Source organism: Schistocerca nitens, chromosome 7 (genome assembly GCF_023898315.1).
Source record: "Schistocerca nitens isolate TAMUIC-IGC-003100 chromosome 7, iqSchNite1.1, whole genome shotgun sequence".
Taxonomy (NCBI): Eukaryota; Metazoa; Arthropoda; class Insecta; order Orthoptera; family Acrididae; genus Schistocerca; species Schistocerca nitens.
Window position 1 is genome coordinate 637,683,496 of NC_064620.1, and position 14,044 is coordinate 637,697,539.

The window sequence follows — 14,044 nt, forward strand, 5'->3', positions numbered from 1 at the left end:
GGGTCTATTGCTGCCTCGGGCACCTTATGGTCGATCTCCTGTGAGTCTAGATTTTCGAATCCGACGCAAAACTGTCAGTTAATTGTAACGTTCAGTGCCTGTTAATGACGATGGAACACACAAATTGCGTCGCGATTCAATACATCGTCCTCCGGCCGACCTGTCTCCAAGGGTCTATTGCTGCCTCGGGCACCTTATGGTCGATCTCCTGTGAGTCTAGATTTTCGAATCCGACGCAAAACTGACAGTTAATTGTAACGTTCAGAGCCTGTTAATGACGATGGAACACACAAATTGTGTCGCGATTCAATACATCGTCCTCCGGCCGACCTGTCTCCAAGGGTCTATTGCTGCCTCGGGCACCTTATGGTCGATCTCCTGTGAGTCTAGATTTTCGAATCCGACGCAAAACTGACAGTTAATTGTAACGTTCGGAGCCTGTTAATGACGATGGAAGACACAAATTGCGTCCCGATTCAATACATCGTCCTCCGGCCGACCTGTCTCCAAGGGTCTATTACTGCCTCGGGCACCTTATGGTCGATCTCCTGTGAGTCTAGATTTTCGAATCCCACGCAAAACTGACAGTTAATTGTAACGTTCAGGGCCTGTTAATGACGATGGAACACACAAATTGCGTCGCGATTCAATACATCGTCCTCCGGCCGACCTGTCTCCAAGGGTCTATTGCTGCCTCGGGCACCTTAAGGTCGATCTCCTGTGAGTCTAGATTTTCGAATCCGACGCAAAACTGACAGTTAATTGTAACGTTCAGAGGTTGTTAATGACGATGGAACACACAAATTGCGTCGCGATTAAATACATCGTCCTCCGGCCGACCTGTCTCCAAGGGTCTATTGCTGCCTCGGGCACCTTATGGTCGTTCTCCTGTGAGTCTAGATTTTCGAATCCGACGCAAACCTGACAGTCAATTGTAACGTTCAGTGCCTGTTAATGACGATGGAACACACAAATTGCGTCGCGATTCAATACATCGTCCTCGAGCCGACTTGTCTCCAAGGGTCTAGTGCTGCCTCGGACACCTTATGGTCGTTCTCCTGTAAGTCTAGATTTTCGAATCCGACGCAAAACTGACAGTTAATTGTTCGGTTCAGAGCATCTTAATGATAATGGAACACACAAATCGCGTCGCGATTCAATACATGGTCCTCCGGCCGACCTGTCTCCAAGGATCTATTGCTGCCTCGGGCACCTTATGGTCGATCTCCTGTGAGTCTAGATTTTCGAATCCGACGCAAAACTGACATTTAATTGTAACGTTCAGTGCCTGTTAATGACGATGGAACACACAAATCGCGTCGCGATTCAATACATCATCCTCCGGCCGACCTGTCTCCAAGGGTCTAGTGCTGCCTCGGACACCTTATGGTCGTTCTCCTGTGAGTCTAGATTTTCGAATCCGACGCAAAACTGACAGTTAATTGTAACGTTCAGCGCCTGTTAATGACGATGGAACACACAAATCGCGTCGCGATTCAATACATCGTCCTCCAGCCGACTTGTCTCCAAGGGTCTATTGCTGCCTCGGGCACCTTATGGTCGTTCTTCTGTGAGTCTAGATTTTCGAATCCGACGCAAAACTGACAGTTAATTGTAACGTTCAGCGCCTGTTAATGACGATGGAACACACAAATCGCGTCGCGATTCAATACATCGTCCTCCGGCCGACCTGTCTCCAAGGGTCTATTGCTGCCTCGGGCACCTTATGGTCGATCTCCTGTGAGTCTAGATTTTCGAATCCGACGCAAAACTGACAGTTAATTGTAAGGTTCAGAGCCTGTTAATGACGATGGAACACACAAATTGCGTCGCGATTCAATACATCGTCCTCCGGCCGACCTGTCTCCAAGGGTCTATTGCTGCCTCGGGCACCTTATGGTCGTTCTCCTGTGAGTCTAGACTTTCGAATCCGACGCAAAACTGACAGTTAATTGTAACGTTCAGAGCCTGTTAATGACAATGGAACACACAAATCGCGTCGCGATTCAATACATCGTCCTCCGGACGACCTGTCTCTAAGGGTCTATTGCTGCCTCGGGCACCTTATGGTCGATCTCCTGTGAGTCTAGATTTTCGAATCCGACGCAAAAATGACAGTTAATTGTAACGTTCAGAGCCTGTTAATGACGATGGAACACACAAATCCCGTCGCGATTCAATACATCGTCCTCCGGCCGACCTGTCTCCAAAGGTCTGTTGCTGCCTCGGTTACCTTATGGTCGATCTCCTGTGAGTCTAGATTTTCGAATCCGACGCAAAACAGACAGTTAATTGTAAGGTTCAGAGCCTGTTAATGACGATGTAAGACACAAATTGCGTCGCGATTCAATACATCGTCCTCCGGCCGACCTGTCTCCAAGGGTCCATTGCTGTCTCGGGCACCTTATGGTCGATCTCCTGTGAGTCTAGATTTTCGAATCCGACGCAAAACTGACAGTTAATTGTAACGTTCGGAGCCTGTTAATGACGATGGAAGATACAAATTGCGTCGCGATTCAATACATCGTCCTCCGGCCGACCTGTCTCCAAGGGTCTATTACTGGCTCGGGCACCTTATGGTCGATCTCCTGTGAGTCTAGATTTTCGAATCCGAAGCAAAACTGACAGTTAATTGTAACGTTCAGGGCCTGTTAATGACGATGGAAGACACAAATTGCGTCGCGATTCAATACATCGTCCTCCGGCCGACCTGTCTCCAAGGGTCTATTGCTGCCTCGGGCACCTTAAGGTCGATCTCCTGTGAGTCTAGATTTTCGAATCCGACGCAAAACTGACAGTTAATTGTAACGTTCAGCGCCTGTTAATGACGATGGAACACACATATCGCGTCGCGATTCAATACATCGTCCTCCGGCCGACCTGTCTCCAAGGGTCTATTGCTGCCTCGGGCACCTTATGGTCGATCTCCTGTGAGTCTAGATTTTCGAATCCGACGCAAAACTGACTTAATTGTAACGTTCAGAGCCTGTTCATGACGATGGAACACACAAATTGCGTCGCGATTCAATACATCGTCCTCCGGCCGACCTGTCTCCAAGGGTCTATTGCTGCCTCGGGCACCTTATGGTCGTTCTCCTGTGAGTCTAGACTTTCGAATCCGACGCAAAACTGACAGTTAATTGTAACGTTCAAAGCCTGTTAATGACGATGGAACACACAAATTGCGTCGCGATTCAATACATCGTCCTCCAGCCGACTTGTCTCAAAGGGTCTATTGCTGCCTCGGGCACCTTATGGTCGATCTCCTGTGAGTCTAGATTTTCGAATCCGACGCAAAACTGTCAGTTAATTGTAACGTTCAGTGCCTGTTAATGACGATGGAACACACAAATTGCGTCGCGATTCAATACATCGTCCTCCGGCCGACCTGTCTCCAAGGGTCTATTGCTGCCTCGGGCACCTTATGGTCGATCTCCTGTGAGTCTAGATTTTCGAATCCGACGCAAAACTGACAGTTAATTGTAACGTTCAGAGCCTGTTAATGACGATGGAACACACAAATCCCGTCGCGATTCAATACATCGTCCTCCGGCCGACCTGTCTCCAAGGGTCTATTGCTGCCTCGGACACCTTATGGTCGATCTCCTGTGAGTCTAGATTTTCGAATCCGACGCAAAACTGACAGTTAATTGTAAGGTTCAGAGCCTGTTAATGACGATGGAACACACAAATCGCGTCGCGATTCAATACATCGTCCTCCGGCCGACCTGTCTCCAAGGGTCTATTGCTGCCTCGGGCACCTTATGGTCGATCTCCTGTGAGTCTAGATTTTCGAATCCGACGCAAAACTGACAGTTAATTGTAAGGTTCAGAGCATCTTAATGACAATGGAACACACAAATCGCGTCGCGATTCAATACATCGTCCTCCGGCCGACCTGTCTCCAAGGGTCTATTGCTGCCTCGGGCACCTTATGGTCGATCTCCTGTGAGTCTAGATTTTGGAATCCGAAGCAAAACTGACAGTTAATTGTAACGTTCAGTGCCTGTTAATGACGATGGAACACACAAATCGCGTCGCGATTCAATACATCGTCCTCCGGCCGACCTGCCTCCAAGGGTCTAGTGCTGCCTCGGACACCTTATGGTCGTTCTCCTGTGAGTCTAGATTTTCGAATCCGACGCAAAACTGACAGTTAATTGTAACGTTCAGTGCCTGTTAATGACGATGGAACACACAAATCGCGTCGCGATTCAATACATCGTCCTCCAGCCGACTTGTCTCCAAGGGTCTAGTCCTGCCTCGGGCACCTTATGGTCGTTCTTCTGTGAGTCTAGATTTTCGAATCCGACGCAAAACTGACAGTTAATTGTAACGTTCAGCGCATGTTAATGACGATGGAACACACAAATCGCGTCGCGATTCAATACATCGTCCTCCGGCCGACCTGTCTCCAAGGGTCTATTGCTGCCTCGGGCACCTTATGGTCGATCTCCTGTGAGTCTAGATTTTCGAATCCGACGCAAAACTGACAGTTAATTGTAAGGTTCAGAGCCTGTTAATGACGATGGAACACACAAATTGCGTCGCGATTCAATACATCGTCCTCCGGCCGACCTGTCTGCAAGGGTCTATTGCTGCCTCGGGCACCTTATGGTCGTTCTCCTGTGAGTCTAGACTTTCGAATCCGACGCAAAACTGACAGTTAATTGTAACGTTCAGAGCCTGTTAATGACAATGGAACACACAAATCGCGTCGCGATTCAATACATCGTCCTCCGGCCGACCTGTCTCCAAGGGTCTATTGCTGCCTCGGGCACCTTATGGTCGATCTCCTGTGAGTCTAGATTTTCGAATCCGACGCAAAAATGACAGTTAATTGTAACGTTCAGAGCCTGTTAATGACGATGGAACACACAAATCCCGTCGCGATTCAATACATCGTCCTCCGGCCGACCTGTCTCCAAAGGTCTGTTGCTGCGTCGGTTACCTTATGGTCGATCTCCTGTCAGTCTAGATTTTCGAATCCGACGCAAAACAGACAGTTAATTGTAAGGTTCAGAGCCTGTTAATGACGATGTAAGACACAAATTGCGTCGCGATTCAATACATCGTCCTCCGGCCGACCTGTCTCCAAGGGTCCATTGCTGTCTCGGGCACCTTATGGTCGATCTCCTGTGAGTCTAGATTTTCGAATCCGACGCAAAACTGACAGTTAATTGTAACGTTCGGAGCCTGTTAATGACGATGGAAGACACAAATTGCGTCGCGATTCAATACATCGTCCTCCGGCCGACCTGTCTCCAAGGGTCTATTACTGCCTCGGGCACCTTATGGTCGATCTCCTGTGAGTCTAGATTTTCGAATCCGAAGCAAAACTGACAGTTAATTGTAACGTTCAGGGCCTGTTAATGACGATGGAACACACAAATTGCGTCGCAATTCAATACATCGTCCTCCGGCCGACCTGTCTCCAAGGGTCTATTGCTGCCTCGGGCACCTTAAGGTCGATCTCCTGTGAGTCTAGATTTTTGAATCCGACGCAAAACTGACAGTTAATTGTAACGTTCAGCGCCTGTTAATGACGATGGAACACACATATCGCGTCGCGATTCAATACATCGTCCTCCGGCCGACCTGTCTCCAAGGGTCTATTGCTGCCTCGGGCACCTTATGGTCGATCTCCTGTGAGTCTAGATTTTCGAATCCGACGCAAAACTGACAGTTAATTGTAACGTTCGGAGCCTGTTAATGACGATGGAAGACACAAATTGCGTCGCGATTCAATACATCGTCCTCCGGCCGACCTGTCTCCAAGGGTCTATTACTGCCTCGGGCACCTTATGGTCGATCTCCTGTGAGTCTAGACTTTCGAATCCGACGCAAAACTGACAGTTAATTGTAACGTTCAAAGCCTGTTAATGACGATGGAACACACAAATTGCGTCGCGATTCAATACATCGTCCTCCAGCCGACTTGTCTCCAAGGGTCTATTGCTGCCCGGGCACCTTATGGTCGATCTCCTGTGAGTCTAGATTTTCGAATCCGACGCAAAACTGTCAGTTAATTGTAACGTTCAGTGCCTGTTAATGACGATGGAACACACAAATTGCGTCGCGATTCAATACATCGTCCTCCGGCCGACCTGTCTCCAAGGGTCTATTGCTGCCTCGGGCACCTTATGGTCGATCTCCTGTGAGTCTAGATTTTCGAGTCCGACGCAAAACTGACAGTTAATTGTAAGGTTCAGAGCCTGTTAATGACGATGGAACACACAAATCGCGTCGCGATTCAATACATCGTCCTCCGGCCGACCTGTCTCCAAGGGTTTATTGCTGCCTCGGGCACCTTATGGTCGATCTCCTGTGAGTCTAGATTTTCGAATCCGACGCAAAACTGACAGTTAATTGTAAGGTTCAGAGCCTGTTAATGACAATGGAACACACAAATTGTGTCGCGATTCAATACATCGTCCTCCGGCCGACCTGTCTCCAAGGGTCTATTGCTGCCTCGGGCACCTTATGGTCGATCCCCTGTGAGTCTAGATTTTCGAATCCGACGCAAAACTGACAGTTAATTGTAAGGTTCAGAGCCTGTTAATGACGATGGAACACACAAATTGTGCCGCGATTCAATACATCGTCCTCCGGCCGACCTGTCTCCAAGGGTCTATTGCTGCCTCGGGCACCTTATGGTCGATCTCCTGTGAGTCTAGATTTTCGAATCCGACGCAAAACTGACAGTTAATTGTAACGTTCAGAGCCTGTTAATGACGATGGAACACACAAATTGCGTCGCGATTCAATACATCGTCCTCCGGCCGACCTGTCTCCAAGGGTCTGTTGCTGCCTCGGGCACCTTATGGTCGATCTCCTGTGAGTCTAGATTTTCGAATCCGACGCAAAACTGACAGTTAATTGTAACGTTCAGAGCCTGTTAATGACGATGGAACACACAAATTGCGTCGCGATTCAATACATCGTCCTCTAGCCGACTTGTCTCCAAGGGTCTATTGCTGCCTCGGGCACCTTATGGTCGATCTCCTGTGAGTCTAGATTTTCGAATCCGACGCAAAAATGACAGTTAATTGTAACGTTCAGAGCCTGTTATTGACGATGGAACACACAAATTGCGTCGCGATTCAATACATCGTCCTCCGGCCGACCTGTCTCCAAAGGTCTGTTGCTGCCTCGGTTACCTTATGGTCGATCTCCTGTGAGTCTAGATTTCCGAATCCGACGCAAAACAGACAGTTAATTGTAAGGTTCAGAGCCTGTTAATGACGATGTAACACACAAATTGCGTCGCGATACAATACATCGTCCTCCGGCCGACCTGTCTCCAAGGGTCCATTGCTGTCTCGGGCACCTTATGGTCGATCTCCTGTGAGTCTAGATTTTCGAATCCGACGCAAAACTGTCAGTTAATTGTAACGTTCAGTGCCTGTTAATGACGATGGAACACACAAATTGCGTCGCGATTCAATACATCGTCCTCCGGCCGACCTGTCTCCAAGGGTCTATTGCTGCCTCGGGCACCTTATGGTCGATCTCCTGTGAGTCTAGATTTTCGAATCCGACGCAAAACTGACAGTTAATTGTAACGTTCAGAGCCTGTTAATGACGATGGAACACACAAATTGTGTCGCGATTCAATACATCGTCCTCCGGCCGACCTGTCTCCAAGGGTCTATTGCTGCCTCGGGCACCTTATGGTCGATCTCCTGTGAGTCTAGATTTTCGAATCCGACGAAAAACTGACAGTTAATTGTAACGTTCGGAGCCTGTTAATGACGATGGAAGACACAAATTGCGTCCCGATTCAATACATCGTCCTCCGGCCGACCTGTCTCCAAGGGTCTATTACTGCCTCGGGCACCTTATGGTCGATCTCCTGTGAGTCTAGATTTTCGAATCCGAAGCAAAACTGACAGTTAATTGTAACGTTCAGGGCCTGTTAATGACGATGGAACACACAAATTGCGTCGCGATTCAATACATCGTCCTCCGGCCGACCTGTCTCCAAGGGTCTATTGCTGCCTCGGGCACCTTAAGGTCGATCTCCTGTGAGTCTAGATTTTCGAATCCGACGCAAAACTGACAGTTAATTGTAACGTTCAGAGCCTGTTAATGACGATGGAACACACAAATTGCGTCGCGATTAAATACATCGTCCTCCGGCCGACCTGTCTCCAAGGGTCTATTGCTGCCTCGGGCACCTTATGGTCGTTCTCCTGTAAGTCTAGATTTTCGAATCCGACGCAAAACTGACAGTTAATTGTTCGGTTCAGAGCATCTTAATGATAATGGAACACACAAATCGCGTCGCGATTCAATACATGGTCCTCCGGCCGACCTGTCTCCAAGGATCTATTGCTGCCTCGGGCACCTTATGGTCGATCTCCTGTGAGTCTAGATTTTCGAATCCGACGCAAAACTGACATTTAATTGTAACGTTCAGTGCCTGTTAATGACGATGGAACACACAAATCGCGTCGCGATTCAATACATCGTCCTCCGGCCGACCTGTCTCCAAGGGTCTAGTGCTGCCTCGGACACCTTATGGTCGTTCTCCTGTGAGTCTAGATTTTCGAATCCGACGCAAAACTGACAGTTAATTGTAACGTTCAGCGCCTGTTAATGACGATGGAACACACAAATCGCGTCGCGATTCAATACATCGTCCTCCAGCCGACTTGTCTCCAAGGGTCTAGTCCTGCCTCGGGCACCTTATGGTCGTTCTTCTGTGAGTCTAGATTTTCGAATCCGACGCAAAACTGACAGTTAATTGTAACGTTCAGTGCCTGTTAATGACGATGGAACACACAAATGTCGTCGCGATTCAATACATCGTCCTCCGGCCGACCTGTCTCCAAGGGTCTATTGCTGCCTCGGGCACCTTATGGTCGATCTCCTGTGAGTCTAGATTTACGAATCCGACGCAAAACTGACAGTTAATTGTAAGGTTCAGAGCCTGTTAATGACGATGGAACACACAAATTGCGTCGCGATTCAATACATCGTCCTCCGGCCGACCTGTCTCCAAGGGTCTATTGCTGCCTCGGGCACCTTATGGTCGTTCTCCTGTGAGTCTAGACTTTCGAATCCGACGCAAAACTGACAGTTAATTGTAACGTTCAGAGCCTGTTAATGACAATGGAACACACAAATCGCGTCGCGATTCAATACATCGTCCTCCGGGCGACCTGTCTCTAAGGGTCTATTGCTGCCTCGGGCACCTTATGGTCGATCTCCTGTGAGTCTAGATTTTCGAATCCGACGCAAAAATGACAGTTAATTGTAACGTTCAGAGCCTGTTAATGACGATGGAACACACAAATCCCGTCGCGATTCAATACATCGTCCTCCGGCCGACCTGTCTCCAAAGGTCTGTTGCTGCCTCGGTTACCTTATGGTCGATCTCCTGTGAGTCTATATTTTCGAATCCGACGCAAAACAGACAGTTAATTGTAAGCTTCAGAGCCTGTTAATGACGATGTAAGACACAAATTGCGTCGCGATTCAATACATCGTCCTCCGGCCGACCTGTCTCCAAGGGTCCATTGCTGTCTCGGGCACCTTATGGTCGATCTCCTGTGAGTCTAGATTTTCGAATCCGACGCAAAACTGACAGTTAATTGTAACGTTCGGAGCCTGTTAATGACGATGGAAGATACAAATTGCGTCGCGATTCAATACATCGTCCTCCGGCCGACCTGTCTCCAAGGGTCTATTACTGGCTCGGGCACCTTATGGTCGATCTCCTGTGAGTCTAGATTTTCGAATCCGAAGCAAAACTGACAGTTAATTGTAACGTTCAGGGCCTGTTAATGACGATGGAACACACAAATTGCGTCGCGATTCAATACATCGTCCTCCGGCCGACCTGTCTCCAAGGGTCTATTGCTGCCTCGGGCACCTTAAGGTCGATCTCCTGTGAGTCTAGATTTTCGAATCCGACGCAAAACTGACAGTTAATTGTAACGTTCAGCGCCTGTTAATGACGATGGAACACACATATCGCGTCGCGATTCAATACATCGTCCTCCGGCCGACCTGTCTCCAAGGGTCTATTGCTGCCTCGGGCACCTTATGGTCGATCTCCTGTGAGTCTAGATTTTCGAATCCGACGCAAAACTGACTTAATTGTAACGTTCAGAGCCTGTTCATGACGATGGAACACACAAATTGCGTCGCGATTCAATACATCGTCCTCCGGCCGACCTGTCTCCAAGGGTCTATTGCTGCCTCGGGCACCTTATGGTCGTTCTCCTGTGAGTCTAGACTTTCGAATCCGACGCAAAACTGACAGTTAATTGTAACGTTCAAAGCCTGTTAATGACGATGGAACACACAAATTGCGTCGCGATTCAATACATCGTCCTCCAGCCGACTTGTCTCAAAGGGTCTATTGCTGCCTCGGGCACCTTATGGTCGATCTCCTGTGAGTCTAGATTTTCGAATCCGACGCAAAACTGTCAGTTAATTGTAACGTTCAGTGCCTGTTAATGACGATGGAACACACAAATTGCGTCGCGATTCAATACATCGTCCTCCGGCCGACCTGTCTCCAAGGGTCTATTGCTGCCTCGGGCACCTTATGGTCGATCTCCTGTGAGTCTAGATTTTCGAATCCGACGCAAAACTGACAGTTAATTGTAACGTTCAGAGCCTGTTAATGACGATGGAACACACAAATCCCGTCGCGATTCAATACATCGTCCTCCGGCCGACCTGTCTCCAAGGGTCTATTGCTGCCTCGGACACCTTATGGTCGATCTCCTGTGAGTCTAGATTTTCGAATCCGACGCAAAACTGACAGTTAATTGTAAGGTTCAGAGCCTGTTAATGACGATGGAACACACAAATCGCGTCGCGATTCAATACATCGTCCTCCGGCCGACCTGTCTCCAAGGGTCTATTGCTGCCTCGGGCACCTTATGGTCGATCTCCTGTGAGTCTAGATTTTCGAATCCGACGCAAAACTGACAGTTAATTGTAAGGTTCAGAGCATCTTAATGACAATGGAACACACAAATCGCGTCGCGATTCAATACATCGTCCTCCGGCCGACCTGTCTCCAAGGGTCTATTGCTGCCTCGGGCACCTTATGGTCGATCTCCTGTGAGTCTAGATTTTGGAATCCGAAGCAAAACTGACAGTTAATTGTAACGTTCAGTGCCTGTTAATGACGATGGAACACACAAATCGCGTCGCGATTCAATACATCGTCCTCCGGCCGACCTGTCTCCAAGGGTCTAGTGCTGCCTCGGACACCTTATGGTCGTTCTCCTGTGAGTCTAGATTTTCGAATCCGACGCAAAACTGACAGTTAATTGTAACGTTCAGTGCCTGTTAATGACGATGGAACACACAAATCGCGTCGCGATTCAATACATCGTCCTCCAGCCGACTTGTCTCCAAGGGTCTAGTCCTGCCTCGGGCACCTTATGGTCGTTCTTCTGTGAGTCTAGATTTTCGAATCCGACGCAAAACTGACAGTTAATTGTAACGTTCAGCGCCTGTTAATGACGATGGAACACACAAATCGCGTCGCGATTCAATACATCGTCCTCCGGCCGACCTGTCTCCAAGGGTCTATTGCTGCCTCGGGCACCTTATGGTCGATCTCCTGTGAGTCTAGATTTTCGAATCCGACGCAAAACTGACAGTTAATTGTAAGGTTCAGAGCCTGTTAATGACGATGGAACACACAAATTGCGTCGCGATTCAATACATCGTCCTCCGGCCGACCTGTCTCCAAGGGTCTATTGCTGCCTCGGGCACCTTATGGTCGTTCTCCTGTGAGTCTAGACTTTCGAATCCGACGCAAAACTGACAGTTAATTGTAACGTTCAGAGCCTGTTAATGACAATGGAACACACAAATCGCGTCGCGATTCAATACATCGTCCTCCGGCCGACCTGTCTCCAAGGGTCTATTGCTGCCTCGGGCACCTTATGGTCGATCTCCTGTGAGTCTAGATTTTCGAATCCGACGCAAAACTGACTTAATTGTAACGTTCAGAGCCTGTTCATGACGATGGAACACACAAATTGCGTCGCGATTCAATACATCGTCCTCCGGCCGACCTGTCTCCAAGGGTCTATTGCTGCCTCGGGCACCTTATGGTCGTTCTCCTGTGAGTCTAGACTTACGAATCCGACGCAAAACTGACAGTTAATTGTAACGTTCAAAGCCTGTTAATGACGATGGAACACACAAATTGCGTCGCGATTCAATACATCGTCCTCCAGCCGACTTGTCTCCAAGGGTCTATTGCTGCCTCGGGCACCTTATGGTCGATCTCCTGTGAGTCTAGATTTTCGAATCCGACGCAAAACTGTCAGTTAATTGTAACGTTCAGTGCCTGTTAATGACGATGGAACACACAAATTGCGTCGCGATTCAATACATCGTCCTCCGGCCGACCTGTCTCCAAGGGTCTATTGCTGCCTCGGGCACCTTATGGTCGATCTCCTGTGAGTCTAGATTTTCGAATCCGACGCAAAACTGACCTTTAATTGTAACGTTCAGAGCCTGTTAATGACGATGGAACACACAAATTGTGTCGCGATTCAATACATCGTACTCCGGCCGACCTGTCTCCAAGGGTCTATTGCTGCCTCGGGCACCTTATGGTCGATCTCCTGTGAGTCTAGATTTTCGAATCCGACGCAAAACTGACAGTTACTTGTAAGGTTCAGAGCCTGTTAATGACGATGGAACACACAAATTGCGTCGCGATTCAATACATCGTCCTCTAGCCGACTTGTCTCCAAGGGTCTAGTGCTGCCTCGGACACCTTATGGTCGTTCTCCTGTGAGTCTAGATTTTCGAATGCGACGCAAAACTGACAGTTAATTGTAAGGTTCAGAGCATCTTAATGACAATGGAACACACAAATCGCGTCGCGATTCAATACATCGTCCTCCGGCCGACCTGTCTCCAAGGGTCTATTGCTGCCTCGGGCACCTTATGGTCGTTCTCCTGTGAGTCTAGATTTTCGAATCCGACGCAAAACTGACAGTTAATTGTAACGTTCAGCGCCTGTTAATGACGATGGAACACACTAATCGCGTCGCGATTCAATACATCGTCTTCCAGCCGACTTGTCTCCAAGGGTCTAGTCCTGCCTCGGGCACCTTTTGGTCGTTCTTCTGTGAGTCTAGATTTTCGAATCCGACGCAAAACTGACAGTTAATTGTAACGTTCAGCGCCTGTTAATGACGATGGAACACACAAATCGCGTCGCGATTCAATACATCGTCCTCCGGCCGACCTGTCTCCAAGGGTCTATTGCTGCCTCGGGCACCTTATGGTCGTTCTCCTGTGAGTCTAGACTTTCGAATCCGACGCAAAACTGACAGTTAATTGTAACGTTCAGAGCCTGTTAATGACAATGGAACACTCAAATCGCGTCGCGATTCAATACATCGTCCTCCGGCCGACCTGTCTCCAAGGGTCTATTGCTGCCTCGGGCACCTTATGGTCGATCTCCTGTGAGTCTAGATTTTCGAATCCGACGCAAAAATGACAGTTAATTGTAACGTTCAGAGCCTGTTATTGACGATGGAACACACAAATCCCGTCGCGATTCAATACATCGTCCTCCGGCCGACCTGTCTCCAAAGGTCTGTTGCTGCCTCGGTTACCTTATGGTCGATCTCCTGTGAGTCTAGATTTTCAAATCCGACGCAAACCAGACAGTTAATTGTAAGGTTCAGAGCCTGTTAATGACGATGTAACACACAAATTGCGTCGCGATTCAATACATCGTCCTCCGGCCGACCTGTCTCCAAGGGTCCATTGCTGTCTCGGGCACCTTATGGTCGATCTCCTGTGAGTCTAGATTTTCGAATCCGACGCTAAACTGACAGTTAATTGTAACGTTCGGAGCCTGTTAATAACGATGGAAGACACAAATTGCGTCGCGATTCAATACATCGTCCTCCGGCCGACCTGTCTCCAAGGGTCTATTGCTGCCTCGGGCACCTTATGGTCGATCTCCTGTGAGTCTAGATTTTCGAATCCGAAGCAAAACTGACAGTTAATTGTAACGTTCAGGGCCTGTTAATGACGA